The sequence below is a fragment of the Cervus canadensis genome, chromosome 31 (genome assembly GCF_019320065.1).
Source record: "Cervus canadensis isolate Bull #8, Minnesota chromosome 31, ASM1932006v1, whole genome shotgun sequence".
Taxonomy (NCBI): domain Eukaryota; kingdom Metazoa; phylum Chordata; class Mammalia; order Artiodactyla; family Cervidae; genus Cervus; species Cervus canadensis.
This window is the reverse complement of record NC_057416.1, coordinates 3,627,909-3,647,024: the sequence shown is the minus strand read 5'-3', so window position 1 is coordinate 3,647,024 and position 19,116 is coordinate 3,627,909. Positions and strand designations below refer to the sequence as shown.

General features: G+C 39.4%; 1 protein-coding gene across 1 annotated transcript in view; it reads left to right on the top strand.

Moving 5' to 3' along the window:
• The window catches only part of CSMD1 (CUB and Sushi multiple domains 1), a 2,005,298-nt gene that overhangs the window by 583,958 nt on the left and 1,402,224 nt on the right, over nucleotides 1–19,116 (top strand). The gene's annotated exons all lie outside the window — the stretch shown is intronic.

Below are 19,116 nucleotides of genomic sequence, written 5' to 3'. Positions count from 1 at the left end.
TCTTTTGTGGATGACAACATTTAAAACTCCAAAACATGGTTGTCAGTATGTCACTGGTGAGGACAATTCAAATGCACTCTGAAGATGAAATGAACTTTGTGAATGCCAAGAAAGATATATACCCCTTTGCACATTCAGAGGCCAAGTCAGAAGTCAGTATATGCAGGAGGCAGGTCCCAGATATCAAAGGATGTGGATAAGTTACTCCTTTACTAATCACTATGTCTATTAGTTGAATGATACCAAGACTTTAAATTACAAAATACATGAAAAGAAAAATGTCAGAGATCTCAAGAAAATGTTTGAATGATTAGAATATCCTAAGTAGAATTATATGCAAATCTGAATTTTTTAAAATTAAATTAAATTCCTATGTCCTGTTGTTTGGACAATGAGTTAATGCTCACTTTGGAATGATTTTTTATTTCCTTCAATCCCAATCAGGGTACATAAGTTAAATTCTGCTACATGTTGGTTCAGGAACTGTGAGATGCTTTCTACTGAAAAAATCTCCTAGGTTGGTGAACAAAATGCATTTCCTATTTGTAAGCACTATTTGGAAATGTCCTATTAATAATTATATTGATTTCTGAATGTTCTACCTTAATAAGGGTGAACATGATTTTAAAGACGTGTTATAGTTACATATAGAGACTGACAATGAGGAAGAGGGAAAAAGTCCCCTTGAATACTCAGCTTGGGGGATACATAGGAAAGATCATGCATAAACTCTCATACAGTTGTTAAATAATTTCATCACATGCTACTGTCAAAGATTCCCCGAGTACTTTCTTGTACTATTTCATTTGCCTTCAAGATAATATTGTGAATTTGGTCATTATCTTCATTTCCACAGAAAATCAAACCAACCTGTGAATAATAAAGTGGTATATTAGTCAGGCATTCTCTGCTCATCTATTTTTTTACATTGATTCACCAAATCTTAGAAATGCTATGTTTTTCTCAGTTGTGTTTTCTTTTTTCTCTCCTTTCTCAGTTCTTAAAATTCATGCATAACTTCAGGATAGACTCCTGAAGGAGTCTAAGGATAGAATCTTAATGTGGAGATTTAAATTTGACTCCATTAACCATGGGTGTTGTTTCTCAAACAAGAGGTCACAGGAGAATTTGGAAAGGCTTCCTTCCTGTTTAGTAAGCCTGTCTCCTTGAAATGAGCTTAGTAAAGTGCAGAGTCTTATGTGCAAGCATTTTCTGTTGACAGAGTGCTGGTGTTCGTAGCTTTATTCTGTTTTCTTATCTGTGAAGAGAGGGATTTGGATTAGAGCCTCTCCAAGGAATGTTTAGATCTTAGATTTAAGGATTTCACATACCATCTCTGAATAATATAGTTCTTCTCATCCCCGGTGGGTCTAGATCAAAGTCCCTCTGTCTCCTGATTCTTGTCCCAATCGCTCAAGAAGTGCCAAGTGTTGTTTTTCTTTTAACTATTTTGGCATTTTGACTACACCACAGTTACAATAACTGTCACACACCACCCCCAACTCTTGCTGACATCAGTCCAGTTTCACCTGCTACTGTCTGGAGGAAAGAGCCTTATCTTATGTGTGTGCTTTCCCTTGTCCACACGAAGTGGGAGCCCACGTGGAATCAGTGATTGAGGAAAGCGCCATTAGCCTTGAATGCTCTTTAATAGCATGTTTAAAGTGAGAGCATCTTCCCCAGGTCACTGGGCCCCGGCCTTGGACGGGAGGTGTTTGCTTTTTCACCTCTTTAGTTTCTCCTGTCTCACTCTTCTCCTGTGGACAGGTCCATTCCTCCTCTGGACCACTTTTTGCTATCTCTTGTTTTGAAGGTATCCTAAAAATAGATGTTTGCTAAGAGAAAACAACAAGCTTCTTGTTCCTTATTATGTCTCTTTTTGGAGGCATGCATCTCAGTTCAAAAATCAGATGTACAGTAAATATAACTTAAAAAAAATTGCCTTCTGCAGTGGACCCTGGACTCATCAGACTGGTGAGCCCTTCCACCTCCCTTCCCTTGCTATGTGACATTCCTGATAACTTTTGTGGTGTCAGGGCACCGACAAGAAGGAGGAGGCAACATTTTCCCTGGACATTTCGTCTGCCTGGACGTCCAGACACATACTCGTTCTGCTCCCCAGCTGGGATGCCCACGTCACTTTGTCCCCCAGCTTTCTCGCTTCCTCCTGGGTGCCCTGCACTAGCTGGAGAGTGTTCCTGGGCTAAAGATGCTAATAATCGAGAACAGTCAATGGAATAAACTTTCCTAATACCGGTTAACTGTTTTGCACACATACGCATGGTTTACTGGTATGAATTCTCAGCATACTGCTGCTATTGGATACAAGATGCAATGTTATGTCCCCAAGTAAAAGTCCCTTCCCATGCTTGGGAAATTGACAAGGAAATACTATGCAGTGGTTTTGGTGACCTGAAATCCTGCCTATACATCCTGTGCCTAGCTCAGCTGTGATCGTGTGGTTCTTCAGTGAGAAACTTCAACACCAGCATATTATTCCAACTCATTGAAATCTTCTTATCTTGTGTAAGCTACCCCCATGAAAACAAACCCAATGAAGTATAAAATTGACTTTATGAAAGCAAAGACTTCAGCTTCCTTAAGGAACTCACTGGAGAGTATAAATTTTGAAAGTATATTTGGTGCAGTGAAAAATAGTATTAGGGAAATGTTATCAAAAAGTAGAGAATTGTTCAGCTCTTCAAAAGTGCAGTCTGATGGAACAGACTTGATGCAGTTCTGAAATGGAGAGAAAATGTGTGATTTAAAGAGGCAAATAGGGCTAAAAAGATGTCATAGGTAATATAAATATGATATAAAAACATGGTGCTGGAAGGCGAACAAGTGAAAAATCATACTCAAATGGTGAAGAAGTGGTTTTCACCAGGATTCTGAACATGAAAGAAGAGAGATCTTTTTTCTCCAGCGTCATTGTCCAACCTTAAAATAATGTAAGTTGGGCAATCCAAAACTTGTGTATATATTTTATGACTGTTATCCAGTCATCTGTCTTCTCTGTCATAGTTCACATGAGTAACATGTTAAACATGAGTTTTTGTGTGATGCATAAATAGACATTGAATTTCATGAGCCTGTAGATTTTATTTCAACACTGGAGAATTGGATGCAAGAGAAGGATATAGCATGTCCTTACCACCATGGAATTATGACAAATATTGTATAGGTTGTGAAATTAGTAAGTTAACCAATAGAATTGTTTAAAGGTAATAAATATCTCTTCTAACTGTTTTCAAAATACATACACAAGTTTTGGATTGCCCAACATATAGAAGCAGATGCCCTGGGATGCCCTATTTTAAAATAACCTTTCTTGGACCCCTTGCTGAACTTAGACATGGTCTTCATTCATGGTCCACACTCCCTCATTTATTTTATCAGCCCCAATGTTGGTGTTTTAGAATCAGATTGAACTCAGTTCAGGAGAATTTAGTGATTTCCAAAGAACCAGACCATCAGGCTCAGGATGATGGCCACTCCAGATTCACGGATGGCAGTCACCTTTGTCCTCAGCAGGAGCTGAGGAGTGGACACAAAGGAGCACATCCCCCCGACCAGGAGCCAACTATAGTTATAGCAACTGGACCAGGGGCCTCCGGGCTTATCACGTGCTTATCCCTTAAAGGCTGGAATGGTTATGAGTGTTCATGATGTTGTGGAACAGGGCTGTGTTTGCCGTGTGAGGGGAAATCATCAGGTTTACCTCATTATTTCCTCTCCTGTACCTATGTACATATGTTTAGTGTGAGCCTGGTCTCCCATATTACCAAGGGCAAAAATGACAACAAAAATGTGGATCATTATTCACATTTACAGGTTACACATTTTCAATTGATTGTACTTCACACTAAGCATCTGATGATCATTATCTGACTTAATTTTTGCAAAGCTGACAGGAGATGGGCTCTTATTATTCTTATTTGCTATTGGCTAAACTTGTCTGGAATAGGATCCCAGAAGAGTGCTGTGCCATGCATGTTCTTTCTTGGGTAGCTTTCTCCCATATTATCCATAGTATTTAGGGCCACAGGCAGGTTGGGAGATTTGCCACACTTACTCATTTACCACCAGTGTCGATACTGGTGGTGTCATCACCTAAAGCCTTTGGTATTACTCAGATGACATCCAGTAGAGGAGGGACCTGCTTTTAGTTGGAGAAACTGTTCGTGTTTTGAATTATCTTTAGCTGACTACCATGAGGTTCTCCTTTAGAATCACATTAACACATGACGTAATGGCTCTTTCTTCAACTGCACGGCATCTGCCCAGCTGTTCCAGTCAGCCTTTGTCCCACCTGGAACTGGCTGCCGTGCCTTTGTATCTGGTATTCTGCTTCAGTGTAACCACACTTCCATGATTTCTGCTGAGACAGCTGTATTCTAGTACTCATGCGCATAAAGAAACACCTAGATAAAATAAAAAGATGGACACTGATTACATCCTACCTTCCGAACAGATGAAAGGCCAAGTATTTATTTTTGCAGTTTTCTTGGCTAGTATTTTTTGCCTTCATTATAAAATAAAATTTTGCCATTTTGATGAAGGCTAGAGTGCATGCAACCTGAAAGGAGACTTTATAAAAAATTACTTTATAGCAAGTTTGCAAGGAGAAAAGATCATGGTAAAGACTGCTAACTATTCCTAAATGATGTTTCAAGTTCAAACATGTATTAAAGTACCTGTTGTGTGTCCAGTTAAGCATCTGTCTGGTCAAGCTCATCTCTGTAATGATTTTAAAATTTAGATGGAGAAATAGGATACAGTTATTATTTACATTGGTTAACCCTTCCTCTACAGTCCTCTTATATACAATAGGTCAAGGCAAACATTGCCTCTGATCCTTTTCAAATAATCACTTGTTATAAATTAGAATTCCTAGAGATCATCACACTGACTGAAGTAAGTCAGAGAAGGCGACTTATATGGCATCCCTTATATCTGTTTCTAAAAGGAAATGATACAAATTAACTTATGAAACAGAGACTCAGAGATTTAGAGAACAAACTTACAGTGGCCAAGGGGAAGGAAAGGAGGGGGAGGGATAGTTAGGGAGTTTGGGATGGACACCCGGGTAGCTAAGACAGTAAGGAATCTGCCTGAAATGTAGGAGACCCGGGTTCAATCCCTGGGTCAGGAAGACCCACCAGAAAAGGGAATGGCTAGCCACTCCAGTATTCTTGCCTGGAGAATTCCATGGACAGAAGAGCCTGGCGGGTTACAGTCCATGTCCATGGGGTCACCAAGAGTCGGACACGACTGAGGAAGTAACAGTTTTTTGGGGGGATGGACATGTACACACTGCTGTTTTTAAAATTGATAAGCAACATGGACCTACTTGATAACACAGGGAACTCTGCTCAGTGTTACGTGGCAGCCTGGATAAGAGGGGGATTTGCGGGAGAATGGATACATGTGTATGTGTGGCTGAGTTCCTTTGCGGTCTATCTGAAGCTATCATAACATTGTTACTCGGCTATACTCCAATACAAAGTAAAAGTTTAATTAAAAAAATGAATAAATAAATTAGAGGTCGAACTGTGCAAACCCGTGGTAGATTCCTGGTGAGGAGAGGTTGTCTGTGGCCATGCTCTGGGGATGTTGTTGTAGCTGCCCATCTGTGACTTCAGGGACAGCCACCATTCACATTTATGTTGTCATTAAATATCAACAGTCACGCTATTTTATAGTCCCAGCTCAAGTCACTGAATGAAAAGCAGCTATGTATTTCATCATCACAAAAATTCTACACATTTACTGTCTTTGGATTATGTACAAACAAAAAAAATCACTTTCCAGTATTGGAAAATGCACTCATTAGTGAACTGGCTCTTCATGGACATTGAATAAAGGAAAATAAACCAAGTTATAAAAATGGTCCACAGTCGATAAAGGTTCAGAGGGCTAGTTTCTGTTTTTCTACCTAATTGGGGGAAGATCTGAAAGCAAAACAAAATATTTTTAAGCAAATATGGTTCGAACTGGCCTTTGGGATAAGTTGATGTAAAGAATTATATCCTGTATATAAGTAAGATGTCCACTGTGCTTATATAAATTCTGTTAGTGGCTCAGTCATGTCCGACTCTGCGACCCCATGGGTGGTTGTTCACCAGACTCCTCTGTTCATAGAATTCTCCAGACCAAGAATACTGATGGTTGTGACCGACTCTTGCAACCCCATGGACTATAGCCTGCCAGGCTCCTCTGTCCATGGGATTCTCCAGGCAAGAATACTGGGGTGAATTGCCATTCCCTTTTCCAAGGGATCTTCTTGACCCAGGGATCCAACCCAGGTCTCCTGCATTGCAGGCAGACTCTCTATCATCTGAGTCACCAGGGAAGTCCATATATAAAAATAAAAGTGCATTAGTTTCTTTAAATGGGCTCTTCTCCTGTTCATCCAAGGGGGTCTAACTACAAAAACCTGGACACATTAAGGCGAACCCATCAGCAGTAGTGTGGGGGAAGGGTTGGTTTCTAAGAACTTTCATTTTTTACTTTTTATATGTTTGTCTTCTAACACTAAGATTTTGTATTTGTTTATAAAAATAAAAAACAGCAAAATATTTGAAAATGACCCTCAGTCTGTGTATGACATGATTCACGGCAATGAAGCTTTATCATGAAATTGGCTTCTTGCTTCATTCAAAGCTGAGTTGCAGATGTTTTTGACGAGTAATGACAGCAGATTAAAGAGAGGGAGAAGATAAAAAGATTAGTCACAAGGTTTAATAACTCAAACTCTGGTCAGTTTGTAAACAAAACGGTTTCCCAGAGCCGCTTAGAGAGAAATGTCCCTAGAAATGACTCAGGGCAAAATTGCTTTGGTTTTATTCTTTTGTTGAAGAATTATTTTGCCACTGGTTTTATGTGTGTAGTGATATATTATGTCAGAAGGCTGAAAATAAGATTCATCAAGAAATTTCCTAAAATTGAAACAGAATATTTGGCAGTGACTCAACAGTTCTTTCCTCAGTCTGAAGTTCACTCTTTTGTTAGCTGTTCCTTCAATATTTGCCTGAACATAACTATTGGCCACAACTGTGATATACCCAAAACTCTCTGTGAAACACCCAAAACTGTCAGTGAAACAGATTGCAATGCAATATCCAAACAAAATGTTCCGTTTCTTTACTATATTTCAAACATTAAAATTAGCATTTCATTAACACTTGTAAATACTTTAGTCAAACAAAATTGTGACATCTCTGGGATTTGAAATCAAATACCTAGGTCACAGGGGGAATTATATACAATTTACTTACATAAACTGTGCTTTGCCTGAAAGTGTTTCTGTGTTGTGATTAACTTTTAGGCATTAAAATCAAAATCATTTTTCATTGTATTGTGCTGCATTCTACTCCTAACAAAGTACCTCAAGTACAATTGATAAAAAGAAAAAATCTGTTATAATTGATTTCATTTTAAGAAAATCTTAAAGATTGCTTTTGTTCTGAATACTTATATTCAAAAAAATCACGTCTTAGACATTCTATTAGATACAGATCTTTAAGTTAAATAATTTACAATAAATTATAATTTATTATAATTAATAAATAATTTATTTTAGTTAAGACTAATACTTTCACATGATAAAATCTTCAAAAGCAGAAACAACTGAATCCAATGAAATTATTTTTCCATACCATGCTGTTCTAGTAACGTATCTGTTCAGAGCAAGTGACTGTGGTGACCTTTTTTTTTTGTATCTTCCAAAATTACATGTCCATATGTGTCAGCAATGGTATGGATTCACATATTTATGTGTATACATGTCCCACATGCATATATGTATGTGTGTATCAAGAGAGAAAACACAGTTGCCAAGACAGACTCTTTTGTGTGAATAAGATGAAGAAACATTTTGTGCGTGAGGTGGAGAATAATTGGATGTGTGTGTGTGTGCTGCCCACACATACAATACTTCTTTATGGCTTCATGTTATTTGTTTTATCATTCCCTGATGGCTCAGAGGGTAAAGTGTCTGCCTGCAATGCGGGAGACCCGGGTTCGATCCCTGGGTTGGGAAGATCCCCTGGAGAAGGAAATGGCAACCCATTCTGATACTCTTGCCTGGAAAATCCCATGTGCAGAGAAGCCTGGTAGAATATAGTCCATGGGGTTGCAAAGCGTCAGACAAGACTGAGCAACTTCCCTTTCACTTTCAAACGTATTATAATTACCTTCAGTTCCTCCCAATAAAGGACTTCTCAGTTGATTTCGTGTTTTGGTTATAGCAACAATGTTGTCATTGCTTTATAATATATAGTTCATGTAGATGTGCGTGTATGTATGCATGACAAGTTTTAGAAGTTAGATTTTGGAGTTAAAACATTTTAAACCCTGAGAAAGATGTCCAAAATAGCAAAAAAAGAAAAAATAAAACAAGCTTACACCAAAATAGTACTTCTAAAAGAGTGAATGTCTTTTTTTTCCAATATCCTCATCAGAACTCTGGTTTTGATTGCTTATTACCGCTATTTTTAATGTATTATTTTTACATAATGATCTTTAACTCCTGTGAAAAGAAAATGTGTAGCAATATCCAGGGTTTATGAATTGTCCAGGATTGCATGTTCACTCTTTTATGCAAATTTTCAATTGTGTATTGTTCACTATTATGTCTGGTGAGCATTTTATAGTTCTCTTCTGTGATCTTATACCATCCCATTATTTTTAAAAGAGGGTATTCTTATGAGTTCCTTGTATCTTTGTAGCTTGGATTTGTAACCTTACCCAATTCAGTATTTATGAACTTTGGCTTCTACAGTAATATAAAGCTGGTTTATAAATGTACTATTAAGAAATTTAGAATTAAATTTGAAGCCTGCCTTTAATAGGTATAGACTGTATGATGTGCATTTCTTCATAACTTCTCTTCTAACTTCCTTCTCCTGTTCTGCCTTTCCTTTATCTTAAAATAGATACATATTTCTTTACAATGAAAAATATACTCAAGAAAGATATCTTCTTGTAAATATTTGCATACTGATTTATATAAATACTTCAAGTGTACACATCTAAATATAGGTTTGTGTGTATATGTATACAACTATTTCAGCTTAGGATTCCAATGTGAGAAAATAGTAAAGTATGCAAAAAATAGTTTAAAATAATTTTAGAAAGAATTAGATGAGAAGAATCACTGAATTAAAGATTTTATTAAGTAACTTACATGAAATACTTTAGTAATTCATAAAGTTGTATACTAGTGTTAGTTTTACAATTTTCTTAAATTATAAAAATGCATTTAATATTTTTTTGTTGTTATTTGCTAGCAAGATCAATTGCTATCTTAATTCTGGCATCAGTAAAAGGTCATTTTCATTTTTCTAGTTTTTAAGAAAGGTACTATACTTCAAATTAGTCTAAAATTATTTTAAATAATTGGAAAAATTCTTAGCAAAGCAGTAACATGGGTAGATAAGTGATTGATTGGTTTTGACCCATATAAGACTGAAGAAATCAGGATGGCACCAATAAAACCCACAGTAGCCAAGATTACTAGGGAGACTGTCATATGTAATTCACTACTAAAATGAAAATGTACCCCACTTTTCTAGAACTGATGAAGTGTCCAGCACTGCATATTAACTCATTTATGGAAACTTTCAAACTTGTTATTTTTGCATACTTAAACTCTACTAGAACAAGCATTTTCTACATTCATTCTTTTTTTTTATTTTTTATTTAAAAAAAATTTTTTTTCATTTATTTTTATTAGTTGGAGGCTAATTACTTTACAATATTGTAGTGGTTTTTGTCATACATTGACATGAATCAGCCACGGATTTACAAGTATTCCCCATCCCGATCATTCTTTTAAGAGGATACAATGTGGATTCATATACACAATGAAGATTCAGATAATACATTCTTTAATTTCAAGAATGAGATCTTGAATGATAATTGTTTCCTTTTGATTCTTAATGCCTTGGGGATGAGGGCATATGATTTGAATGGTTTCATTTGTAGCCAAATATTTGCAGGTGATTGGAGGTAGTCTTGGTTGAGTATAAGTCCATGAGAGTTTTCATAAGTGGCTCAGTCTCCAGGAGCAAATGCTTACTCCTGAATGGGATAATGTGGGTATGAAGTGATAGCAGAGTGATTGTTCACAGCGTGTCTCTGCAGGGCTCCGCAGCTCCTGGAGGCTTAGAGATGGGGATTGAGATGTGTGAATCAGGCTGGAATCCGTTGCGGCATCTTCCTGCAGGCAGGTGCTGTAGAACTGAAACACGGGTCTGTTGCTGCCTTTGGCAGGGAGCACGCAGCATTTTGTGAATGAGTTGAGCTTAAGGACCCACCCATTCTGGCTGTACTTTTATTAGGCAGCATGCCCCAGAGGAAGGGGTCATGCAGGAAAGGGACCAGAGGCTCTGGAGATCTGCTGTGTCTGAAATGCCAGATCCATGAGCACTTGGATCAGCGACAGGTCTCGGAGACCTATGGGAATCCCTCCCTAGAAAGTAAAGATGCTTGTGGCTTCCTTAGAGATCTAACTCTCTGAATGTCTGTGGGTTCTTTTTTTCTCTTTTTTCTAATTAATTTTTACTGGAGTATAGTTGCTTTACCATGGTGTGCTGGCTTCTCATGCTCAGTTGCTAAGTTACATGGGACTCTTTGCGTCCCCATGGACTGTAGCCTGCCAGGCTCCTCTGTCCATGGAATCCTCCAGGCAAGAATACTTGAGTGTGTTGCCGTTAATTTCTCCAGGGGACCTTCCCGACCCAGGGACTGGACCCATGTCTATTGTATTAGCAGATGGACTCTAAAACCACTAAGCCACCAAGGAGGCCCTTGCATTAATTTCCACTGTACAGCAAAATGATTCAGCCACACACACACCTGTGTTCCCTCCCTTTCGGGTTTCCTTCCCTTTCAGAGCATTAAGTGTAGACCCCTGCACTATACCGTATGTTCTTATTAGTTATCTAATTTATATGATAGGTAACACTAGTGTGCATGCATCAGTCTTAATCTCCCAATTCCTTTCTTTCTAAATTACCAGTCTATGAGTGAATAGGCATACCTGAGATTATTTTTTTCCTTGAAAGCAGTGTGGTGGGATGGAAAGTGCACCAACTTGGAAGGCAGACACACTGGGCATGGTGTTGGCTCTGCTCCTTGATAACTAACAGGCTTTGGGCTAATCCCTGCCCCCACTGCAAATGGGACATCAGATCATGTCTGGCTCTATGTGTGTGTGTGTGTGTGAGAATTTGGGAGAAATTATATGGAAAACAGCTAAAGAATCTGCTTAAGCAGGTTGGTAGTTCAGCCTATGAGCCGGCTCCCCATGAGAAGCCACTTGAATTCTTGGCATGTCGTGTGGAGCATGGGGGTTGACCTGCCTGCTTTCATATGTGAGGCAGAGACCTCAGCTTGGCCAGGAGATGGGATACAAACCAGGTCCTCTCTCAGCACCAAGGACACAGCTCAGAGGCAGCCTCAGCAATAATGCGTAAAATGTTAATAGCACAATATTTCTGTATGCTAAGGCTCATGAAAGAAAGAACTCTTTTGTGTAACTCTGGGTCCCTGAGAGACCAGGCAAACAAATACTGGAAGAATATAAAACAAACGCTTAAAAAAAAAATTAAAGTGTAGTTGTTTTACAATGTATTAGTTTTTGCTGCACAAAGAAGCGAATCAGCTGCCTGCATACATGTGTTCCCTCCCCCTTGGACCTCCCTCCCACCCCACCATCCAGGCAACCTAATAATCTATCCAGAACATCTGTAGACACCTGTCATAGGCATGTGAAAAAATTGTGATAAAATATATAGGGTCTGGGAAAGGAAATCTTGAGAGGAGAATTCTCATGTTACTTTCTTTTCGTGAACATGTTTTCAATTTTATAGATAATTTAATCATTTCCAGAAAAAAATGTAGCTCAGTTTCTACACTGATGATTTTGGGGTTTTCAGAAGTGTCTTACAATTTATTTATTTATTTGAAATTCACTTAGCTTTTTCTCTAGAACTAAACCCTCATAAATCAGTTACTTGACAGATTCATTTTTTCGGCTATATTTTAGAACTAGTTCTTCCACTGGAGACCTGTTGTCTCATTTGTTTGGATTTGTTTTGTTGAGAGATCAGAGCTAGGTTTTGTTCTGCCTGTCTGTGTTTGCTGCTCCCTGGGAGAGTGCCTAGAAGGATGCTCCTGGAGAGAAGCCGACATGTGAATGTCTATGTCATCAGCCTTCCCACAGAATATTGTGTTGAATGAGCTTGAGGGAAAAGTAGGGAGCTGGTGCTGCGGGGCAGTGACCCAGGGTGCTCGTGAAAGGCCGGGTGGGGACTAGAGAGGCATGCTTCCAGCCCCTGCTCAGATCCCAGGCGTGCAGCTGGTTTAATAAACTAGGCAATTAACCTCCGTCAGCAGGAGAGGTGGGCAGCATCGGTACACAATAACACAGCCGGCCCCCGATGCAAGGCGGATCTAAAAAATACCCCGTTCGAAGAAGAACTGATTTTATCCTGCAGTAAGAAGACACTTGGCTTGTGAAACCCTGAACAGTCCCAGAAGCCAGTTTTCATAAGACGGTGATGCCTCGAAATCTCATTCTCTCAATTTTTGCCTTCTGTTCCTTATACTGAATTGAAGCAATGCAGTCACTTCAATAGAACATGTTAATTTTGTTCTTAAACCTTGTGACGGTAAGCCTGTGGATGCTCTTGGTTTGATCCTGCGTTCTAACAAGCTGCCCCATGCAATGTGGGTTCAGGATGCTCTTTGTGATAGAGAAGATGGAGTGGTAGATGGTGGTGTGGGGGGTTCAAGACTGAGTTCAGTTCAGTTCAGTCGCTCAGTCGTGTCCAACTCTTTATGACCCCATGAATCGCAGCATGCCAGGCCTCCCTGTCCATCACCAACTCCTGGAGTTTACTCAAACTCATGTCCATCGAGCTGGTGATGCCATCCAGCCATCTCATCCTCTGTTGTCCCCTTCTCCTCCTGCCCTCAATCCCTCCCAGCATCAGGGTCTTTTCCAGTGAGTCAACTCTTCTCATCAGGTGGCCAAAGTATTGGAGTTTCAGCTTCAGCATCAGTCCTTCCAATGAACACCCAGGACTGATCTCCTTTAGGATGGACTGGTTGGATCTCCTTGCAGTCCAAAGGACTCTCAAGAGTCTTCTCCAACACCACAGTTCAAAAGCCAATTCTTCGGTGCTCAGCTTTCTTCACAGTCCAACTCTCACATCCATATATGACCACTGGAAAAACCATAACCTTGACCAGACGGACCTTTGTTGGCAGAGTAATGTCTCTGCTTTTTAATATGCTGTCTAGGTTGGTCATAACTTTCCTTCCAAGGAGTAAGCATCTTTTAATTTCATGGCTGCAATCACCGTCTGCAGTGATTTTGGAGCTCAAAAAAATAAAGTCAGCCACTGTTTCCACTGTTTCCCCATCTATTTCCCATGAAGTGATGGGACCAGATACCATGATCTTAGTTTTCTGAATGTTTAGCTTTAAGCCAAGTTTTTCACTCTCCTCTTTCACTTTCATCAAGAAGCTCTTTAGTTCCTCTTCTCTTTCTGCCCTAAGGGTGGTGTCATCTGCATACCTGAGGTTATTGATATTTCTCCCGGCAATCTTGATTGCAGCTTGTGCTTCTTCCAGCCCAGCATTTCTCACGATGTACTCTGCATGTAAGTTAAATAAGCAGGGTGACAATATATAGCCTTTTCCAATTTGGAGACAGTCTGTTGTTCCATGCCCAATTCTAACTGTTGCTTCCTGACTGGCATACAGGTTTCTCAAGAGACAGGTCAGGTGATCTGATATTCCCATCTCTTTCAGAATTTTCCAGTTTATTGTGATCCACACAGTCAAGGCTTTGGCATAGTCAATAAAGCAGAAATAGATGTTTTTCTGGAACTCTCTTGCTTTTTGATGATCCAGGCTAGAAGGTGACAATTCCACTTGCTGGCCGTGAAATCTACATCTGACACAGTCTTTAATTTCAGGGTCTCACAATTTGTATCGCTTGCATGATGAACCATGGAGTCACTCACCAGCCCTGGGCAGGGAGTCTGGCCAAGGCAAGGGTGACCTGGCCTAGCTGAGGCTTCTTTAGTTCAGGGCCGAGACTGCTCTCAGAGTGTGTCAAGCAGACACACACGGCACACAGCACAATCCCTGCCTGCCTGTCCCCGGCATCCGAGTCCCATCACTCTGATCAGCCGCACACGTGTCTCCTGCTAAACCGCAGCTCTCCCCGCAGGGAGGCAGGCTGACACTGCGGGCCTGTGCGGTGTGGTAAGCCTCTGACAGAGCTGGGTTCCAGACACCGAGGTGTGGGGCTCTGTGTTCCAAGGGGTGAACATGAAAAGCGGCGACTGAAGTCCCTGGAAGGTGAATGAGGTGGGAACTAAGGATGTACCCCCCAAAGAGGAGTTTCAAAGATTTCTTTGGCATGTCCCATCACTTGTGATGCTGGACAGAGGCAACCCCAGCACGTGATCAGCCGTGCCATCACCAGGGTGAACAAAGGACGCACTAAGAACCGGTCTGCGCGGTACTTCTGGTGCAGAGTTTAATAAGTGACTTGAGACACTCAGCACTTTACTATAACTTAGGCTTTGTGTCAGATCAATTTTGCCCAACTGTAGGCTAATGTAAATGATCTGAGCACCACATCTAAGGTAGGCTGGGAGAAGCTTTGATGTTCCATAAGATAAGGGCACTGAATGCATTTTTGATTTAGATTTCCAGATTATGACAGGTTTGTCAGAATATAGACAGCATATTAAAAAGCAGAGACATTACTTTGCCAACAAAGGTCCATCTAGTCAAAGCTATGGTTTTTCCAGTAGTCATGTATGGATGTGAGAGTTGGACTTTAAAGAAAGCTGAGCACAGACGAAATGATGCTTTTGAACTGTGGTGTTGGAGAAGACTCTTGAGAGTCCCTTGGACTGCAAGGAGATCCAACCAGTCCATCCTAAAGGAGATCAGTCCTGGGTGTTCATTGGAAGGACTGACGCTGAAGCTGAAACTCCAATCCTTTGGCCACCTGATGAGAAGAGTTGACTCATTGGAAAAGACCCTGATGCTGGGAGGGATTGAGGGCAGGAGGAGAAGGGGACGACAGAGGATGAGATGGTTGGATGGCATGGTTGGATGACATGAGTTTGAGTAAACTCTGGGAGTTGGTGATGGACAGGGAGGCCTGGCATGCTGCAGTCCATGGGGTCACAGAGTTGGACATGACTGAGCAACTGAACAGAACTGAACTATCTGAATATAACCCCATTATAAGCTGAGGAAAATTTGTATTTCTAAAATTAGTGGATTTCATGTAACAAACTACTAGATTTAGGTTTCAATTTTGTAGAAGTTAGATTCACAGTTGAGGAAGTCTCAGTTTAAAAATATACTTTGTCAAATACCACAGTGAAATAAATTTGCATATCATTTCAAGTTTTCAAAGTATTTTCTTCATGTGACTGAGCCTGGAAATAAACTCCAGGGGTCTCTGTCTAATCCCTTCCTGCGCCGATGAGGATATGATTTAGGCCCTGCATTGCTGATCACGGCTGTGCTGAAATTTGGATGAGTGTTAAATATCTTAAACCTTAGATGAGAAAATAAAGCAGAAAGCCTTTGAGTTATTCTAAAGTAACATGGGGCTTATCTCAAATCTTAACATGCTAAAGTGGCATACCTGGGGGAAAACAGACTGAAAAGAGATCCTGATAGAAAAATCCCACTAATGGATTTTGCACTAGAAAGAAAATTTCTGGATTCTTATCACTCAGGTCGAGATGAAGTTGATAACATAGAAGACTCAAGCGCTAAGGAAGAGAACACTGGGGCAAAGTACTTACACTCATACTTAGAAATGGAAAATGCTGTTATGATGTGGAGGTCATGTGTAAACGAAATTGTTTCCATTGTCATCACAGAGATACATTTGAGACAAAGTTATTTCATGCTTAGGGGCAAAATCTGCTTAGGTTTTTGTTTCCAATAGTGTATTATAGACACTGTAATTGTGAAATCACTTTCTCAAAATAGCTTGATGCATAGATAGGAAAAGAGGATCAGTGGAATTAATTTTTGGCACATTTATTTAGAATGTAATTTGGGGATTTTTTTTTTCCCCCGGAGGCACTTTGAAGAGAGAGTAATGTTTAGCTGAGAATAAACTCTCTGAGGAGGAAAATTCTGCCTAGTGCAAGCTAAGATGGACCAAGTTAAACTAAATCACCATAACTGCATGTGTTCCTCTCTGGATTCTGGGGAGAAAGAAACTATATACTGACCATGATATAAACAATGATACGTTTAAAGAATATGAGAGTTTTTTTTAAAAGATGTGAGCCTCATAGGAAGGAAGGGTGTAAGTTAAAGCAAATGCAATGGTTTAACTGCTGTGTATATGAAAACACACATAATATGCAACCTATAGCAATAATATTATATTTGTAAACATAGCAGTTAATAACAATACTTAATATCACTTCACATTTCATATATGTGCAATATATATATAACAATATTAATACTTAAAATATTATATACACACATACACACACACACATATATATGTGGTTGTTCAGTCACTAAGTACTGTCTGACTCCTTATGACCCCGTGGACTACAGCACACCAGGCTTCCCTGTTCTTCACTGTTTCCTGGAGTTTGGTCATACTTATGTCCATTGAGTAGGTGATGCCATCCAACCATCTCATCCTCTGTCATCCCCTTCTCCTCCTGCCCTCAGTCTTTCTCAGCATCAATCAGGGTCTTTTCCAATGTGTTGGCTGTTGGCATCAGGTGGCCAAATTATGTATATGTATGTGTGTGTATATATATACACATACACTTAAATTTATTTTTTCTCTCCAAATACCTAGAATATATTATAGTACTTGGAGTGAAAAACATCCTCAGCTAACAAAATTGTTAACAGTTTCTTTATATCTCCTATGTAGAAATAGAAATAGAGATTTTCCTCCCACCATATATGGAAGTAAATGTAAACTTTTCAGTGTACTCTGTTAATATAAAGCTTTTGGTCCTTTAAAAAACTACATATATATATATATATACACACACATAACATAAAAATGCCGAAACAGAAAATACGATCATAGCAAGTGGTCCTCCAGGGCTGTGACACTGTGTGGGGGAACCCCTGCCTCACTCCTGGGGGGCGATGCCCCAGCGTTGCTGGACCAGAGAGCCTCACACAGGACAGAGCAGACTGGTTTTGTGACCTAGCACAGTCAGTTTTCTTAAACTATTAATTTCCATGATTCAAACATTTGATTTTTTAAAAATGTGTTCATTCTTTCCGGCTGATCTGGGCAAACCTGGCAGTATTGTGGTGGGTTAATGATTCAGGAGACCCTCTCCACAAGCCTCCACCGTCTCCGTCTCCCTCATCAACACACACAGTCCTTCTGGGAGGGAGGGAGTCCACGCGACTCTCCTTCAATTCTCTGACCCCACTTGGAATCAACAAATGAGAAAAAATCTATCTTTCACAGGTTTTCACAGAGTGATAAAGGGTCCTGCTCAACCACTGCTGCCAAAACATTTCAAAGAGAAGGGAGGATCCTCTTTGTCTTCCAGTAGAGATGCAGTTTGTTTATATGTGTTTGCATGTGCACATGCGTGCACACATTTAGTATACCTATATGCACACACACAGCCGTGAAAAACTGTGAAATGAAAATCATCAGCAGAAATTGGATAGAGCATCCTTTTCATCAAGAAGTGGCAGGGCTACAGATCCCATGGACAGAGAAGCCTGGTGGGCTACAGTCCATAGGGTTGCAAAGAGTTGGACATGACTGAAGTGACTTAGCACATGTGCACACATCACAGGGATACTAGAAATCCCTTGACATTCTCAAAATTTAAAGATGTTCATGTAAGAGAGGCATGATCCTTTCAGAAGATATTTCAGATAGCTGTCTGCCTCCCCCACAGAATCCTAATGACATAGTCAAATAGACGTTACTCAACTGTGTTTTTCCCTACAAGATTTTCAGTTATTTTCAAGAGCTCTGTCCCATTACATAAGTAATAATACATATCAATCTTCATAGATGTTTTAAAACCCTGATATTTCTGGAGTACGTATGTTGTTTTGAAACAACTTCAGCACATGGACTTCATTACTAAATTAATCATAGGGAAATTTTCTAGCTGACTATAGGAAAAATACATCATTATATTTGTACATATTTGTACATCCACAGAAATGTAGCTAGAAATACAAATAGCTACTGGGCGTAGGAGCTTTTTATTTCTGAAATTAGTGTAGAAAACCATTTCCAAATGACACTAGTAAATCATTTACGGGTTCCTTCTGTGTTCCTTTCTACATGCTTTGTGTAACATTGATCACGTCCCTTGTTCTCTTGGATATACAACTTGTCGTTAAGTGAATAGAGCGCAGCCAAACGTGGAATCTTTTCTGAGATTTCTGTTAATGTGAAATTTTACCAAGTGTTTTACATCTAGACACTTTTGGGCTGAGAATTACAACCTAGAATTGTTAGGAACTCGGTGTTGGGCTATGATAATGTGAACAAACCAAGTGACTACATCACTTCCTTCTTAAGTCAAACCAGACTCAAACCAACATGATAAGAGCTTTGGGCAGAGGAAAACAGGCAGTATGTACGTACCACATCTGCACTTGTAACTGCCTCATATACAAAAAAAGACTGGTAGCTTTGATTTCTTGTTAATAACAATGAAGACTTTCCAGTATAGTAGCTTCAAATATCTTTGCTGCTGTGCCAACCATGTAACATACAAACTTTTTTTTTTTTAATATAAGTTTAGAGGAAGTATTGCAAGGTATTTAACTTGGTCTTTGCCAAGAGAAGTTAAATGAAGATGTGGCCATGAAGGTTAAAATCTGACATTTTTTTTAGCAGTGAAATTATGCAATAGTTTAAATATATGTAAGACCCATGTATGTATATGGCCTATACATTGTGATAATGTCTATCATTGAAATTGATATTGTGAGTAGATTTGTAACTTTTATATCAATTGTTATAAATAATATGTTCAGCAGAATAGACAAAGTAATGAACTAGGTACTATTTTCATTTAGGAGTGC